At 38.4% G+C, this 16,220-nt stretch overlaps 2 long non-coding RNA genes across 4 annotated transcripts; both read left to right on the top strand.

Moving 5' to 3' along the window:
* Window positions 1-8,484: 8,484 nt before the first annotated feature.
* LOC135136447 (uncharacterized) lies at window positions 8,485-9,760 on the top strand. Its single transcript, XR_010281710.1, has 2 exons — window positions 8,485-9,563; window positions 9,701-9,760. It is a non-coding gene; the product is annotated as an uncharacterized LOC135136447 (long non-coding RNA).
* A 5,363-nt stretch (window positions 9,761-15,123) lies between these two features.
* On the top strand, window positions 15,124-16,091 carry LOC135136328 (uncharacterized). 3 transcript variants are annotated; one of them, XR_010281691.1, is made up of 5 exons: window positions 15,124-15,183; window positions 15,236-15,307; window positions 15,362-15,582; window positions 15,645-15,804; window positions 15,846-16,091. It is a non-coding gene; the product is annotated as an uncharacterized LOC135136328 (long non-coding RNA). The 3 variants fall into 3 exon arrangements; XR_010281689.1 differs by having other exon boundaries at window positions 15,856-16,090; XR_010281690.1 differs by having other exon boundaries at window positions 15,862-16,090.
* The last annotated feature ends 129 nt before the right edge of the window (window positions 16,092-16,220 follow it).

Here is a 16,220-nt window from a genome sequence, read left to right on the forward strand (position 1 = left end):
TTCTATATTTTTGGAACAGCAAATCGAGATCTACATCCCTGAATTTTTTCAGAATTTTTAATCAACTTTTTTTTTAGTGAAATTTTTCCTTCCAAATTTCGGCCAAATTTTGGCATTTTCGAAACTTAACTAAATACATTTTCTTGTACATTTCGAGTTCTAGAACTCACTTCCGGCCTCGTTTCTTTGATAACTGCAACCGTTTTCCCAGAATCGACCGCTGAAATATCGAAATTTTCAGAAATTTTCAAAAATTCGCATTTCATACCGACTCTAGCGAATATTTTGCTCCGTGACCATAAAGATTCTATATTTTTGAAATCAGCAAATCGAGATCTACATCCCTGATTTTTTTCAGAATTTTTAGACAACTTTTTTTTTAATGAAATTTTTCCAATGGTCCCTCCTTCAAATTTTGGCCAAATTTTGGCATTTTCGAAACTTAACTAAATACATTTTCTTGTACATTTCGAGTTCTTGAACTAACTTCCGGCCTCGTATCTTTGATAACTGCAATCGTTTTCCCAGAATCGACCGTTGAAATATCGAAATTTTTAGAAATTTTCAAAAATTCGCATTTCATACCGATTCTAGCGAATAATTTGCTCCGTGATTATAAACATTCTATATTTTTGGAATCAGCAAATCGAGATCTACATCCCTGAATTTTTTCAGAATTTTTAATCAACTTTTTTTTTAGTGAAATTTTTCCTTCCAAATTTCGGCCAAATTTTGGCATTTTCGAAACTTAACTAAACACATTTTCTTGTACATTTCGAGTTATAGAACTCACTTCCGGCCTCGTTTCTTTGATAACTGCAACCGTTTTTCCAGAATCGGCCGTTGAAATATCGAAATTTTTTGAAATTTTCAAAAATTCGCATTTCATACCGATTCTAGCGAACATTTTGCTCTGTGGCCATAGACATTCTATATTTTTGGAATCAGCACAGCCCTGAATTTTTTCAGAGTTTTTAGCCAACTTTTTTTTAGTGAAATTTTTCCAATGGTCCGGTCTTCAAATTTCGGCCAAATTTTGACATTTTCGAAACTCAACTAAATACATTTTCTTGTACATTTCGGGTTCTAGAACTCACTTCCGGCCTCGTTTCTTTGATAACTGCAACCGTTTTCCCAGAATCGACCGTTGAAATATCGAAATTTTTAGAAATTTTTAAAAAATCACATTTCATACCAATTCTAGCGAATATTTTGCTCCGTGACCATAAACATTCTATATTTTTGGAATCAGCAAATGGAGATCTACATTAGTGAATTTTTTCAGAATTTTTAGACAACTTTTTATTAAATTTTACAATGTAATACCAAACAATATTTGGATTCTTAGTCCTTAGTTGTTTTTAAAATGTATTAAAACACATCTAATTGAAAATGCATTTTATAATGTAGATGAATATTTAAATAGTATATTATTAGCCAAGGTTGCAAAGCCAAGCATTCTAGACCGAGCGCAAATTAGAACCCTTGACGCGCAGCGTCCAGGGCTCTGAAGCGCGAGGTCTAGTAGTGGCTTTACAACCGTGGTTAATATACTATTTTTTTCATTAGTAGAAACCATAAGACCATAAATTAAAAAAATAAACGTTCAATTTTTTATCTTCTACCGTCTACCAACTATCATGCGTATACTCAAGTAATGTTAGTAGCACACATTTATTCGTTTTTTAAGAAATAATCACATCAAGTATTGGGTACATAACCTCAATCTTCTTTTTGAACCCGTGGTCGCAAAAGTTGAATTTGCTACCTCTAAATGAGTCGACATTTGCATGCTTCATGGCTGCTAATGAAAAAAACTATGTTTTAAATGAAATAGGTATCTATCTCAAAAATTACTGATTACTTTTGTATCTATGTATTTCTTTATTTTGTTATGTTAAGTTGTGTATCTGCCTTGCCATATGAAATGACTTGTGTAAATATTTGTTAGATCTTAGCACGAATAAAATCTTATCTTACTAATTGAACCAACTGTTCCAGAATCTGGAAACAGCTAGGTACTTCCCAGACGAGATCCTACCGGACAATGAATGTACCTACCCAGTAAACACGAAACATTTATGAAACATTACGAAACATCCCAAACGCGTATAATTTGAAACGTTCCAGTGTAACATTTCATAAACAAACGTGCAACGTGCAACCTAAATAGAAACGTTTCAGGCACATTTTTGCTGAAACGTTTCTCAAACGTTCCTCTTGAGACGCATTTAAAACATTCTTCAGAGCGCTTGCGCACTGCAATTTTGACAGAGGAGTATTTTGTTATTGCGCATCGTGCTAGAACGACGGATTCCCGCGAAACGTTCGTGTTTTGTGAAAAAATAAGTACCATAAAGGTTCTTGAATCGGTATTAGTTTATCGTATTAACGTATAATAACCTACTGTATATTAAAGGTACTATTTTTATTAGTACATCATATGTATATGTGATTTGCGTAGTTGTAGCGTCAACATATATGTCGGAACAACATGTCGCAAGAGGAAAAAGAATTACTTGAAGAAAGACATGTAAGTAGCTTATTCTCTAATCGAACAAATAAACTTGTGGTCAGTAAACGGCATCTCCGAAGATTAGTACGTAACAATATTTGCAAGCCATACACCCACGGATCCACAAAGAGTACAAGTACTGATTTAAAATTAAGTAGCCAAATTTGCAGTGTAAAACACCAAAATAAATTCAACGTGCAATTGTGTAATCATCTTGATCCCGCAAAAAATATTCCATCGGCAAATTGTTACAGTATTGCTGTTGCCTCATCCGTTGATGACACGTATTGTGAACGTCGGCGATTTTCGCCGCCGCAGAAATCAACACAAGAAATAAATAGCTTCACATTTGACTTTACTCTTAATAATGAATTGCCATTTCTTGACACTCATGAAAATCCAGCTCATGAACGCCCGAATAATACTTTCGTGAATGATATTCGTAATTGGATACTTCAATACCGAACATTGCTCTCTCAACAAGCTATTAATGATTTGCTGCAAATTTTAAGACAAGGTGGTTACAATTTACCCAAAAACGCTAGAACTCTATTGCAAACGCCCAGATCATGTAATATTATTGATGTACTTGAAGGACATTATTATCACTTCGGGGTTGCGCGTGGAATTTTAAATAATTTAACTGATGTCCAGACAGTAAAAGAGAACGATATTTTAAAACTCAGTTTAAACATAGATGGGTTGCCACTGACTAAAAGCTCTACTAGTCAATTTTGGCCCATATTATTATCAATAGAGTCAAGATTATCGCCTCCATTTATTTGTGGAATATATCACGGTATGAAAAAACCAAGCGATGTTAGTCAGTTCTTAAATGAATTTGTCCAAGAATTCAAATTTTTAGAGCTAAATGGTTTAGAGGTTGGCAAAACAAAAATTTTTCCTAGGATTTCTAAGATTATCTGCGATGCTCCTGCCAAGGCATTCATTTTAGGTGTCAAGGGTCACACAGGCTACCATGGTTGTACGAAATGTATTGATCAAGGCGAGTACATAAATGGCAGAGTAACTTTTCAGAGTTTGGTTTCTCCGTTGCGCACAGATGATTCTGTGGATGTTTTTGGTACGGATTTATTTATGTACACATATTTACAACGAATGACATTTAAGCAACGTGGTTGTGTTGGAACTCTGCGGCGACGAGGAGCGCGGTGTTCTTGTGATCTTGCTGCTTCTGTGGACGATGGCGGAGAGAGCGAGTTGGGCTTCCATCAGGCCTTTTCTAGTCTCGCTTCTCGTTTTCGCTTCTGCGTGGTACGCCAGCCAATTAGCGGTGTTCTTTGCAGGCGTACGGTTGGTTGCCTATAGCGCAGGCAACTTGCTCGCCACAGTACCCCCTCTCCAGTGACGTCGTCACGGGTCATTGGTCTCTAAAACGGACTGGTGTTTTAGTTTGTCGTCCTGCTCTTGTTGTTCTGCGACCGATTGTGGGTTCTGGCTGCGTTGTTGTTTGTAAAATTGGCGGTTCGGCTTCTTGTGGAAGGAATGCTGGTTTGACTCTCTCGATGTTGACAGTTGTTGGCTTGCCTCGTACAACAATGGTTAGCGTTTTTCCCCTTCGAGATGTTACTGGGTGTGGTCCGCTGTATGGTTGTTGCAGCGGTCTTCGTACTGCGTCGTCGCGTAGAAATACGTGAGTGCATGTATCCAGCTCTGGGTGGACAAATGTGCGTCGCCTGTCGTGGTGTGAAGCTGGGACTGGTCGTAGTTGTTCCATTTGTAGCTTCAACTTCTCTACGAATGTGAATGGTTCAGCTGAGACATCGTTTGTCGTAAAGAAGAACTCTCCCGGAATACTGAGCTGGGTACCGTACGTCATCTCTGCTGGCGAACATTTCAGGTCGTCCTTAATGGCGGTACGTAGGCCCAGGAGTACAGTTGGAAGTGAGTCAACCCAGTTCTCATGCTCTTGGCACATTATCGCAGCTTTCATTGTCCTGTGCCACCTCTCGATGAGGCCATTACTCTGTGGCCGGTATGGTGTTGTTCGGCAACGTTTGATTCCCAACAGGTTCATCAAACTCGTCGTGATGGCTGCCTCGAACTGCCTTCCTTGGTCTGTCGTTATTCGTCGCGGACATCCAAAACGCGCGATCCAGGATGCGTATAGCGTCTTGACCACGGTGTCAGCAGTCATGTCTTCCATGGGGGCGACTTCGGGCCATCGAGTAAATCGGTCGGACATGGTCAGACAGTATCGATATCCCTGGCATGTGGGCAGTGGACCGACGATGTCTACGTGGATGTGTTCGAATCGTTGGTCTGTCGGGTCAAAGGAATTAAAAGGAGTTTTTACATGACGGCTCACCTTGGATTTTTGGCAAGCTAGGCATGTTCGAGCCCACTGTTTAATGTCTCGCTCCATCCGGGGCCATACGAACTTGGTTTTGATGGCTTGGTACGTGGCTTTTCCGCTTGGGTGGGAAAAACTGTGGTACTTGTCGAAAACCCTTCGGCGAAAACGGGGTGGTATGTATGGCCGAATGTTCGTGGTTGATATGTCGCACCATATGGGTACCTCAGAATCTGTGGGAGTGAGCTTCCTAAGCTGGAGGCCTGTCGTTGGAGTTTTTCGTAACTCGAGGAATTCTGGGTCAGTCTCTTGTTCGTTCTCTAGGTCTCGAGGTTCTATTATCGTTGGAGTGGTGATTTCGTCGATTCGGGACAGGGAATCCGCGACAAGGTTCTGGTCACCTGTCACGTGAGTGATCTCAGTCGAAAATTGTCCAATAAAATCCAAATGTCGCAGTTGTCGGGGTGACGCCTTGCTGGATTTTTGGTGAAATGCGTACACCAGCGGTTTGTGGTCAGTTCTTATTGAGAAATGTCTGCCTTCAACCATATGCCGGAAAAATTTGATCGCTTCATAAACTGCCAGTAGTTCGCGGTCGTAGGTGCTGTAGTTTCGTTGAGCTGGGTTCAGTTTTTTTGAGAAAAACCCTAACGGCTGCCATGTTTGCTCTACTTCCTGTTCAAGTACAGCTCCAATAGCTACGTCTGACGCGTCGGTGGTTAGTCTCAAGGGAGCGTAATCGGCGGGGTGTACCAACAGTGTAGCTCTAGCCAACTCTCCTTTGCATCGCTCAAAAACCGCTTCTGTTTCTGGAGTCCATTGTATCGGCGTCTTGTCGTTCTTCTTGTCGCCCTTCAGGTACGCGTGCAGGGGTGCCTGTGCTTCAACCGCCTTCTTTAGAAATCTTCGATAGAAATTTAGCATACCCAGAAAACGTCGAAGATCTTTGACAGTTTTAGGTTTCGGAAACTGTTGCATGGCTGAGATTTTGCTTGCTAGGGGCTGAGTTCCTCTTGCCGTGATGGTGTGCCCTAAATATTCAACCTCGGGGGCGCCCAGCACACACTTTGCCGGATTGACTACAATGTGATGCTGTTGTAAACGCCGGAAAAGGATTTCTAAATGTTGTAAGTGTTCAGTTTCGTCACTTGAATATACCAGAATGTCGTCAATGTAACTGAAACAGAAATCCAAATCACTTAGAACGGAATTTAAGTGTCGTTGGAAAGTCTGAGCCGCATTTCGCAGACCGAATGTCATTACGGTAAACTCAAACAATCCAAACGGTGTGCACACTGCGGTCTTTGGTATATCCTCCTCAGCTACTGGGATTTGGTGGTAGGCCCGTACTAAATCGATGGTCGAAAAGACTCGTTTTCCTTCCAGTCGGAACGAGAAATCCTGAATGTGAGGGATTGGGTAGCTGTCTGGCACGGTGACACTGTTCAGGCGCCTGTAATCCCCACAGGGGCGCCATTCGCCAGGCTGCTTTTTCTTCACCAAGTGTAGCGGACTGGCCCAAGGACTTTTTGACGGTCGGCACCAACCTTGCTCCATCATGAACTGGAACTCCATTTTTGCCACTTTTAATTTGTCTGGCGACAGTCGTCGGGGAGTTTCAGCGATTGGAGGTCCCGAAGTGAAGATGTGATGGGCCGTATTCGTTCCAGGAATTGTGCCTGGTGGTCGAGGGCGTGTGATTTCGGGGAATTTCGCTAGCAACTCGTGGTACGGCGAAGTTTTGGCCACGGTTGAAATATTGGGTGGTGTGCACGGTGCAAGAATTCCTGATGTGGACAGCAGTGTCGATGCATCAATAAGTTTTCGATTGCGTAGATCGGGGAGCAAATGGTAGTGGTTGAGAAAGTCCGCGCCGATAATGGGTTTGCTGACGTCTGCGATTATGAATACCCATTTCAGCGGTCTTCGGAGTTTGAAGTCGAGCAACATTAGCTTGCGGCCGTACGTCCGAATTTGGCTGTTGTTTGCTGCAAAAAGCACCGTTTCAGTGGGGCATGGACGTTGCTTACCTGAAAAGGCTTTTGGAATGACTGAAATCTCGGCTCCGGTGTCGATTAGGAATTGGATTCCGCTGCTCGGGTCCGTTACAAAAAGGCGATATTGCTGCTGTGTTGTACCGTCGTGCACCGCCTCGAGTGCCGACGGGGAAATCAGTTTCCCGAATAGTTGCAGGGCTGGTGGCACTTCCGGGCTTTTTCGCCGAATGTCTCATGGTAATAACATAACCCCTTATTCTCGTTGACACGTGTCCGGCTTCTCGAGTTCGAGCGGTGACGTCCGTAGCGGCCATATTTGTTTGTATTATAGCCGCGTCCTCTGTCGGTAACTAGGCGTTCTACGGTTGCCGTCAATGTCGCGATCTGCTTTTGCATGGCTTCCAATTCCAGGGCGGCCTTAGCGTCTGCGAGTTCCTTTTCGAGTTGGGCGATTCGTTCAGCGTTCGTCATGATGTTGCTTGTCAATCGGTGTCTGCTCTGTGTTGTTGCGTTTTCTTCTTTCGTCGAGGGTCACCAGTTGTGGATGTTTTTGGTACGGATTTATTTATGTACACATATTTACAACGAATGACATTTAAGCAACGTGGTTGTGTTGGAACTCTGCGGCGACGAGGAGCGCGGTGTTCTTGTGATCTTGCTGCTTCTGTGGACGATGGCGGAGAGAGCGAGTTGGGCTTCCATCAGGCCTTTTCTAGTCTCGCTTCTCGTTTTCGCTTCTGCGTGGTACGCCAGCCAATTAGCGGTGTTCTTTGCAGGCGTACGGTTGGTTGCCTATAGCGCAGGCAACTTGCTCGCCACAATTCCTTCAAAAACAAAGAAGATGATGATTTTCATTTGTATAATAGTCCACTTGAAAATTTAAACGTAGGGCTTGTTAGTAACGTATGTTTGGACTACATGCATCTTGTGTGCTTAGGTGTGATGAAACGGCTAGTACTTTTTTGGGTGAAAGGTAAAAAAGATGTTAGAATTCCTGACTCGAAAATGGCCATTTTATCTAAAAACATCTTGAAGCTTAAAAAAGTTATACCTATAGAATTTGCAAGAACTCCTAGAAGTCTTCTCAAAGTCGATCGTTTTAAAGCAACAGAATTTAGACAACTGTTGCTGTATACAGGACCAATAATATTAAAGGATGTTTTACCCCGAGACAAATTTTTACATTTCATGTCGTTACACACGGCTATTCGTTTTCTGTGTTCACCTGAATTGTATCTTAAATGTAACAACTCAGCTTGTGATTTATTACGTTATTTTGTAAAAAATTTTGGTGCATTATATGGGAAGGAATTTGTTTCTTATAATGTACACAATTTAATACATTTGCCAAATGACTGCTTGCTTCATGGTAATTTGGATGAATTTAGCGCTTTCAAATATGAGAATTATTTATACAATATTAAAAAAATGGTCAAAACTTCACGTCGACCATTACAACAAATTGTTTGCAGGCTGACCGAAAGACTACAATTAAATGAGAAGACTGGTGTCAGTTATCCCCAACTAGAATATGAAGTAGAAAATCAACTGAATGAAAATACAGGGTTTTCATAAATGATTATAGGGTCGCAGTAGGTTATGGATGTGTGCCGCCTTTCGCTTTATGTGTACTTTACTAAATGTGTCCTTGGGCACGACAAGCACCACATGCATCTGTATAACTGGTTGCTTAAATGCTTCATGATTAAATATCGAAAACGCATGCGTCAATACACATGTGACTAACATAACAAGGCGATACTGGCGATAACAAGTGAAATTTTTGGTTGGCTGTTGATATACACACGCACAAATTCCAATAACTAAATCATCCATGGAAAAAGAAGTTCCACGTTTAGGAGTATATTTGTAATTAAGTGCAGGAGGCGAAGCGCCCGTGTGTCCTTTCAAAAAGTTAGCACGCGTTGGTGACCATAAAAAGTTAGGTTATGTTAGCAACGGCTGCAATGCTGCAATTAAAGAATGCACGAATGCGAAATTTAACAAATTTTTGTGGCAAAAGGAAGCATTTGCATAACATTTGAAGATGAGGAACGTGATCAAAAGATGCTGTAGAAGAGCTTTGCACAAACAGTTTGTGCGAAATCGAGAAGCGTGTGTTCTGCGCGATGTTACGGAGTTAGATAAGCGCAAATGTAGTTCATTTTCAAACTGTTTTTCAGAAGTTGAAGGCGCATTGATGACCAGTGGGACCAAGGGCCTTTGGTGGTTAAATATGCCTTTATATACATGGACACCAGATGCATGTGCTTAGAAAGATGATTTTTGATTAAGAACTCAGAGCAAGAGTATCTTTAATGGTGTATACAAATTTGACAAACAACGGATTTTAATGTCTGATAACTACATTTCCTATCCATCAGTTCTACTTCATGAAAGTTAGTTTTGGTTTGTGAGTGCATTAAATGTTTTACAGCAGATTCTTTAGCTACATTATCAAAACTTATCTGGGTGGCAAGTTTATGGGACTTACTGACCAAAAGGTCATGGTGAATAGCTGTAAGTCATAAAGTAGATGAAATTCTTGACCAAGATGTATCCTTCAGTAGTTTCTTCAAAGTGTCTAAATATGTTTCCAGCCCTCTATTGGTTTACCACCAAAATATTTGTATTTCAAAGATCTGTGCAAAGATTTGGCGTGCATGTTGGTGTTAATGCCTGCGTTCTTTTGATAACACTGGGCCCATGACTTCATGCGCTCTTTATTTTGAAAGTAGTAAGTGTTTAAATAATTCACAAATTTACTTTTTACCAAAAATTTAATCAGCTCTTGCTTCAGTCTTATAAATTTATTTTCATCTGTTTCTTTTAATACATAATCTAATTTTGTAAGAATCTGATTTATTGTTCCAGGCATTCCAATATGTAGCTGTAACTATCATCTGTCATGAAATAATTGGGTACCAGAACCGATATTAATGATTTTATTTCACCAACCAGAACCTCTTATATGTTGGTGTCCTTTCAGTTGGACAGAATAAATGTTACTGGATAATCAATATTTTTATCATCTAACACATGGACTTGTGGTCAATTCAATGTCATAGAGGTTTGTCCCATGTGTGCCATCTACACAAATGATTTTGGCGCCATATTTTTTTAACATATACTCCAGCTCGCGGTACATGGAAGCTAATGCAGTCATTTTTGTGGAATTTTTCATGTTCTGATGCACAAGATTTTCCTTACTTCATTTACCAGATATATTATTTTTTCTGCAATGTGGGGAATGTCTTTCATAGTCAGAAGATTAAATCTGGTACATGAACTGAATTCTAGATTTTTAACAGTTTCAATTATTTTTTCGTGTGTTACACCAGTGCGAATTTGTTCAACTAGATATGTCGTTTCTTTTGTAGTCAGGGGTTAACAGCGAAGATCATTGTGATGAACAACATGAATAGCAATAAACTGAACAAGTACCACTGAGGAAGAATGATCAAAGTGAGCTGTAATTCGTGAAGGACAGACTCCTTGCATTTTGATACTGCCACTAATTTTAGGAGCTCGTATATTACATTTACTAACAGAATTTGCTAGATTACTTCTGACATTCATAGTAGAAAATAATAATTCGTCATATAAAAGAATTAGTTTTTAACTCTAAATCTGCTTTTCGTGTAAAAAAATCTTCCGTTTTCTTAAATTGTAGATCCTTTACTTCCAACTCAATGTTATAAACGATGTTGAAATGATTCGTTAATAAGTGAAAACGCTGAAAGTTTTCAAAGCATAGCGGACAAATTATTCTGCTAGTTTTTAATATTTTTGAAATTGTCGCCGTGAAAATATCTTAGATGTCGATTTGTACTTGAAATTATTTCACACAATAAGCACATTTTGTTAACACTTCAAACTTTTGGATGCTCATACTGAAATATGTTTTGTCATGTCTAGTGCTTGTTTTTACTTAATAAACTAATAGAACTTCATCTGTCCATTGTCCTTTTCATAAAAATTACACGAAATTCTTTAATTAGCCACAAAACAATAGTATATTACAAAATTAATATTTCACTTCCCGCCACAAAAGTACATATTCAACGAAAATGTATAAACGTAAAAGATAAAAATCCAAATATAACTTTGACTGCTGGGTAGCTTCTAAACCCTCATCGTAGAGTCATATAAAATCAAGGACCACCAGATGGGTGAACGAACACGGATAATCAGAGTTTTTACGGTTATAATAGGTATTTAGAACGTAGTGTGATTTAATTTTAAGTATCAAGCTTCAAAATATACTTTCGTTGCTAATTTTAAAGACTAGTTTTTGATTTTTGTTGTTTTTTTTGTGTACAGATTCGTTTCAATGCAAAATTAGGTCACCCACATAGAATTTGAACATTTGAAATTACGCGGGCGTAATTTGTTACCCTCATGCGCGGAACTCCAACATTCTTGATAGTCAATTTGTTGTTAAAAATAAAAATAATTCATAATGGAATAAACAAACAAATTTATTGTGGTTAAACATCACAGTAAATGTTGAAAATGTTCACCATTTAGTTCAAGGCACATATTCACTCTCTTTTTCTTACTTTCAAAAATGTTCTGTAACATCCTTCCATCAATGCTTTGAACCCATCGTTCAATTTCATGTTGCAACTCTGCCAAGTTATTCATTTGCCGTTGAAACACTTTGTCTTTCAAATATCCAAATATTGAAAAGTCCAATGGCGTAAGATCTGGGGAACGTGGTGGAAATGCATGCTGCACTCCTAAACTTATTACACGATCGTCATAATGTTGTTGTAAATATTCCAATGTAGCACGTGCAGTGTGTGCAGTCGCGCCGTCCTGTTGAAAGTACCCTTACTGCAGCTCTTCGTCATCAAGTTGTTGAATAAATGGTTCCAAAATCTGTTGCCTATACCTCTCTCCAGTCATAGTATCATGAAAGAAAATAGGTCGAATAGAGGCGTCTCTACAAAAACATGTGGATTTTCCGCGGACCAAATTCTAAAATTTTGTGAATTGACATAGCCAGATAAATGAAACCATGCTTCATCACTAAAAAATGTAAGGTCCAGTAACCCGTCATCATGAAAAGTATTCTGAAACCAATTGCAATATTCTACGCGGCGTGGAGGATCTATTGGTAAAAGTTGTTGCACAGTAGTTATTTTGTAAGGATGCATATGCAATCGTTTTTTCACTACTTTGTGACATGTGGTTACGGGAACTCCTGACTGTTGAGATAATCTTGTCAAAGATGTTTGGGGATTCTGCTCGAGTCTTTCTCTCAAATCATCAACAACTTCCTCAGATACTGCAGGTCTCCCAGAAGATTTCCCTTTGTTGACATTGCCAGTGCGAACAAATCTGTTGATGACATCTCTAATGTGAGCCTCTAATGATGTTTCTTGAATTTCCAAATCAGGGTAATTGGCCAGATATTCTTGCTTACAAGCGGCTACAGAATACAGCCACGCTTCGTCTACGAATGTCCCATTGCGATAATAAGACATAACGATGAAAGTGTTTTGCTCAACCGAATAAACCATTTTCACGGTCTTCGCTTCGAGCACAAAGTTTTCGCACGCAAGCACCAAGAGCCTTGAAAAAAGGCTATTTTGTTGTTTTAAACTTGGATCAACGAGAATTACTGTAAATCACACTTGGAAAGTGGTAGAACAATAAAAGCGATGATTTTAAGTGACAGGTTACAAATGACAAGCACAATGACAAGTGAGAACTGTCAAATGAGACAATTTCAGCAAAGCGGCATTTTTGAAATCCATGGCCAACTACGCCCTTAGAATCATTTATGAAAGCCCTGTATTACATGCTTTAAGAAATTAAAATTGAAAAATTTTCAAATTATAATAAATGACAAAGATAACTTTGTCCTTTTAAGTGATAACAGTATATTTTGTGTCAAGTATATTGCTAAAAATTTCAACAATGTAAGATAGGTTTGTACTTAACATGTGTTTCTCTTCATATTTTTTTATATTTGGGGTGTAAAAGCATGCAGTTAAGAGTTTCATGCTAATTTGGGGCTCGTAAAAATATATATTTCCCAGAAACTGGGGAATGGCCTATGCCCTTTCACACGCCTACTAATGGCCTGCGATGCAGGGGTGCAGGTGGTCCGGCGACTTAACACTTGAGCGAGACAAATCTGAGATTATCGCAGTCACAGGCGAAAACAGAAACCACATGTGTGACCCAAAAAAATAGACCTGATTGGGGTTGATTGGTTGACTGTGTTTCTTTCGAGAGGGTGTAACTAAAAAGGCCTGGATAAAGATTTCAGTTTTAAAACGGACGCGTACCGGTTAAGACGATTTTAATATTACGTGTTGCGGTTGATCAAAAAGTGTTGAGGTGAGTGTATCACTGAGTTATCGGTCTTAGGGGTGATGTGAGTGAGATTGCACTAAGGTGTAATCTGCATTGTTAATTGTTGTAAAAGCTAATTGGATTATCTACTGTGATTTGGTGAGTCCGTTCCTTGTTGTTGTTGCATTTGACATGATTATTGATAAGTGGTACCGAGTCAGTTGTCAAATAATGTTAACATAATTCTGAGAGATATTGCAATAGTAAAAGTGATGAAATGAGCCTTGACATGTCGAGCTAATTTAATTAGACTGTCCGCCCTCCTGTGATACCTTTGTCCGTTGTCGCGGACGCCCGTTGTAGCGGGACCTGTTATCCGTTGTTGCGGATGCCCGTTGGTGCGGGACGCGCCTGTTGTCGCAGGCGCCAGAATAAAATCCGTTGTGGCGGATGTGTCTGTTGTAGGCAGATACGGTGCGGGCATCAATCCTGATGCCTTGTGGTCAAAGGACTAGTTATCGAAGTGGGCACCTCGCGCGTCTTCAGTTTTTCCCTTGGTGTCCTTGCACTCTTTGGTACTAGTCCTGGGACAGTAACTGGAGCGGGGCGTCGTGCGCCTTCATTTCCCTTCGCCCATTGCACGACTCAGTACTGTACCCTGTTGTCGGTAGCGAGAGCGAGTACTTCGTGCGTCTTCAGTTTTTCCCTTAGTACTCATTGCACACTCCGTACCGGACAATTTCGACCGTTGTGACTCCAACCTCTTGGACAGAGCTCATTGATGAAATAATTGTTAATTAAAGCAGTCATATTCATGATAAAGTAGTACCAAACTTGTTGATTGTTGATAAGTCAAAATGACACGGACTCGCTATTAAAGAGTATCACCCAATTAGCAAATTCGCCACATCGACTTTAGGAATCGATGGCTCACATCCCCAATTGCATTTTACAGGGTGCATAATTGTTGTAATGACCGATTCACCTCGACACCAGCCCTCCTGACCAGGCTGTAAATGTAATTAATCAGCTATCAACACTGACGACTTAAAAGTGAGTTTATAATTTATGTTATATTAAAATCTGACGTTTGATAATGTGGATAACTGGTAAAGAAATAATGTAACGCCCTCACAAACACAATACATCGAAAAAAAAAAATGTGTTCTTTTAGTTTAAAACTTTTCATCTCCTACAACAATAACATTTTTCTTTATGGCAAAAAATTATATCCGCTATCATCATTGTACACTGAACCTTGCAATTCTCAAGAATTTTTTAATATAGTAACAACACAAAACCATTTATCTCAAGATTTGTGTAAGATACAGTGTGACGATATTAAACAAAAATGCCTGAAGTATATCATCAATGAAGAAACGTTGGTTTTTATACCACTATTGCATAACGAGAAACAATAAATCACGTTCATCAGGTTCGTACTTGTTAATCTAATTATCTTTTAATTATAAATTTATTTTGTATAAGACGAAACTGGTGTGTATGCAGTAAAAAATTATGAACTAAAATTTGTACTGGTGTCACGAAAAACTAGGGCAGCTATTTATAACATACTGTTGTAATATTTTAGAAAATTTTAGGCAGCATCACTAAGGTTGTAAAGTCTTTGTGATTTTACGGTTAACCATATATGCTTTTGCTGTTATTTATTAAGTATTTGTAAAAAGTATATTGGCCGAAGTTTATTTAAGGCATAAATAAAATTAATTACATTTTTAATACCAGCTAAAATTTCATAATGCTGATGAAAGAAATAGTTTTTACGCTAACAATTCCTACTTACAGTAGTCTTATCATTATAATTATCGTTTTAGTCTTCGTTTCTTTTTATTTGATTTGCTACTTAGATCAGCCCAGAAGTAAAACTACGATTGTGGGATATTTACTTACAACTAATAATATTTAAACATCATTCGTACAGCAATTGGTGTTTCATCAGAAATCGTTCATTTATACTTATATTTGTAGTTCTGTTTTAGTATCAGTAAGAAGCTTGGAACGTAATAATAATGATTCACCTGCGACCTGTACGTAGATTACAATATCAAAACGTCGTACTTTAAGTTTTTAATTTTGTAGTATCGTTAGGTTCAGAAGTTAATACTTCTCCACAAGACTCCTTAATCATTACTGAACCATGTAATGTTGATGGTAAGTTTAAATAAAATTGAAACTGAAAATTACACATAGCTATTATATTTGTAGATCAAATTGTAGACAAACTAAATGAAATTATAAGAAAAACCACTCGGGTAGAAATTATGGTGAAAAGATTATTACAAAAAATTAGTAATGATCCTACACATACCCCATTACATAATACTGACAGTATTAGTAATACATGTATACAACCTTTTACAAAGTACCGGCTGTTATGTGAATACGAAGAAAGATTAAAATCTGGCGAGGACGCCAGAAAAGAACTGGTAAATATGCAATATCTAATGTGTTCATACGTATATATTTAAAATTTAAATCAAATAATTAGGACAACATTTTCCGCTTATGTGGAGGCAACTCCACTAAAGAAAATATAAAAAGGGGTTTGCGCCGCATATTTGATGATAAATTGGCTCGTAAATGCTCTTGGCTGGGTAGAAAAAATAATTTTCAAGTGTCTAACTTGATCATTATGGATGTACTAAAAAGTAATAATATGTATGTGTTTATTATTTTTATTGATTTAAAGTACATTTTAGATGCAGTTCGAAAAAATTTTCCGTTATTAACCGACAAAATATTTGAATTAACTGTTTCTACATGGCTGAGACAAGCAAATCTTCGCTTCACGAGAAAACTTGAGAAATAGTTGTATGTATAACTTTAACTTCCTGTCAGTATTTTTTTATATTTTTTGTATTTTGTTTTATTTTAACTGTGCACTTTGTAAGTTACTTTTGTTTAAAATTACCATATCATATATGTAATAAATACATATTCCAAAAAATTGAGTAGTATTATTCAGTGTTTATTTTATTTATTAAAAGAATTTTTTATTTAGTTATTTATGTATGTTTGTGGATTTAATGAATTCTACTAAAAGATATTAAAAAATAATATTTTG

The sequence above is a fragment of the Zophobas morio genome, unplaced genomic scaffold (assembly GCF_036711695.1).
Source record: "Zophobas morio isolate AGI-343-1 ecotype UQ-CSIRO unplaced genomic scaffold, CSIRO_AGI_Zmor_V1 ptg000026l, whole genome shotgun sequence".
Taxonomy (NCBI): domain Eukaryota; kingdom Metazoa; phylum Arthropoda; class Insecta; order Coleoptera; family Tenebrionidae; genus Zophobas; species Zophobas morio.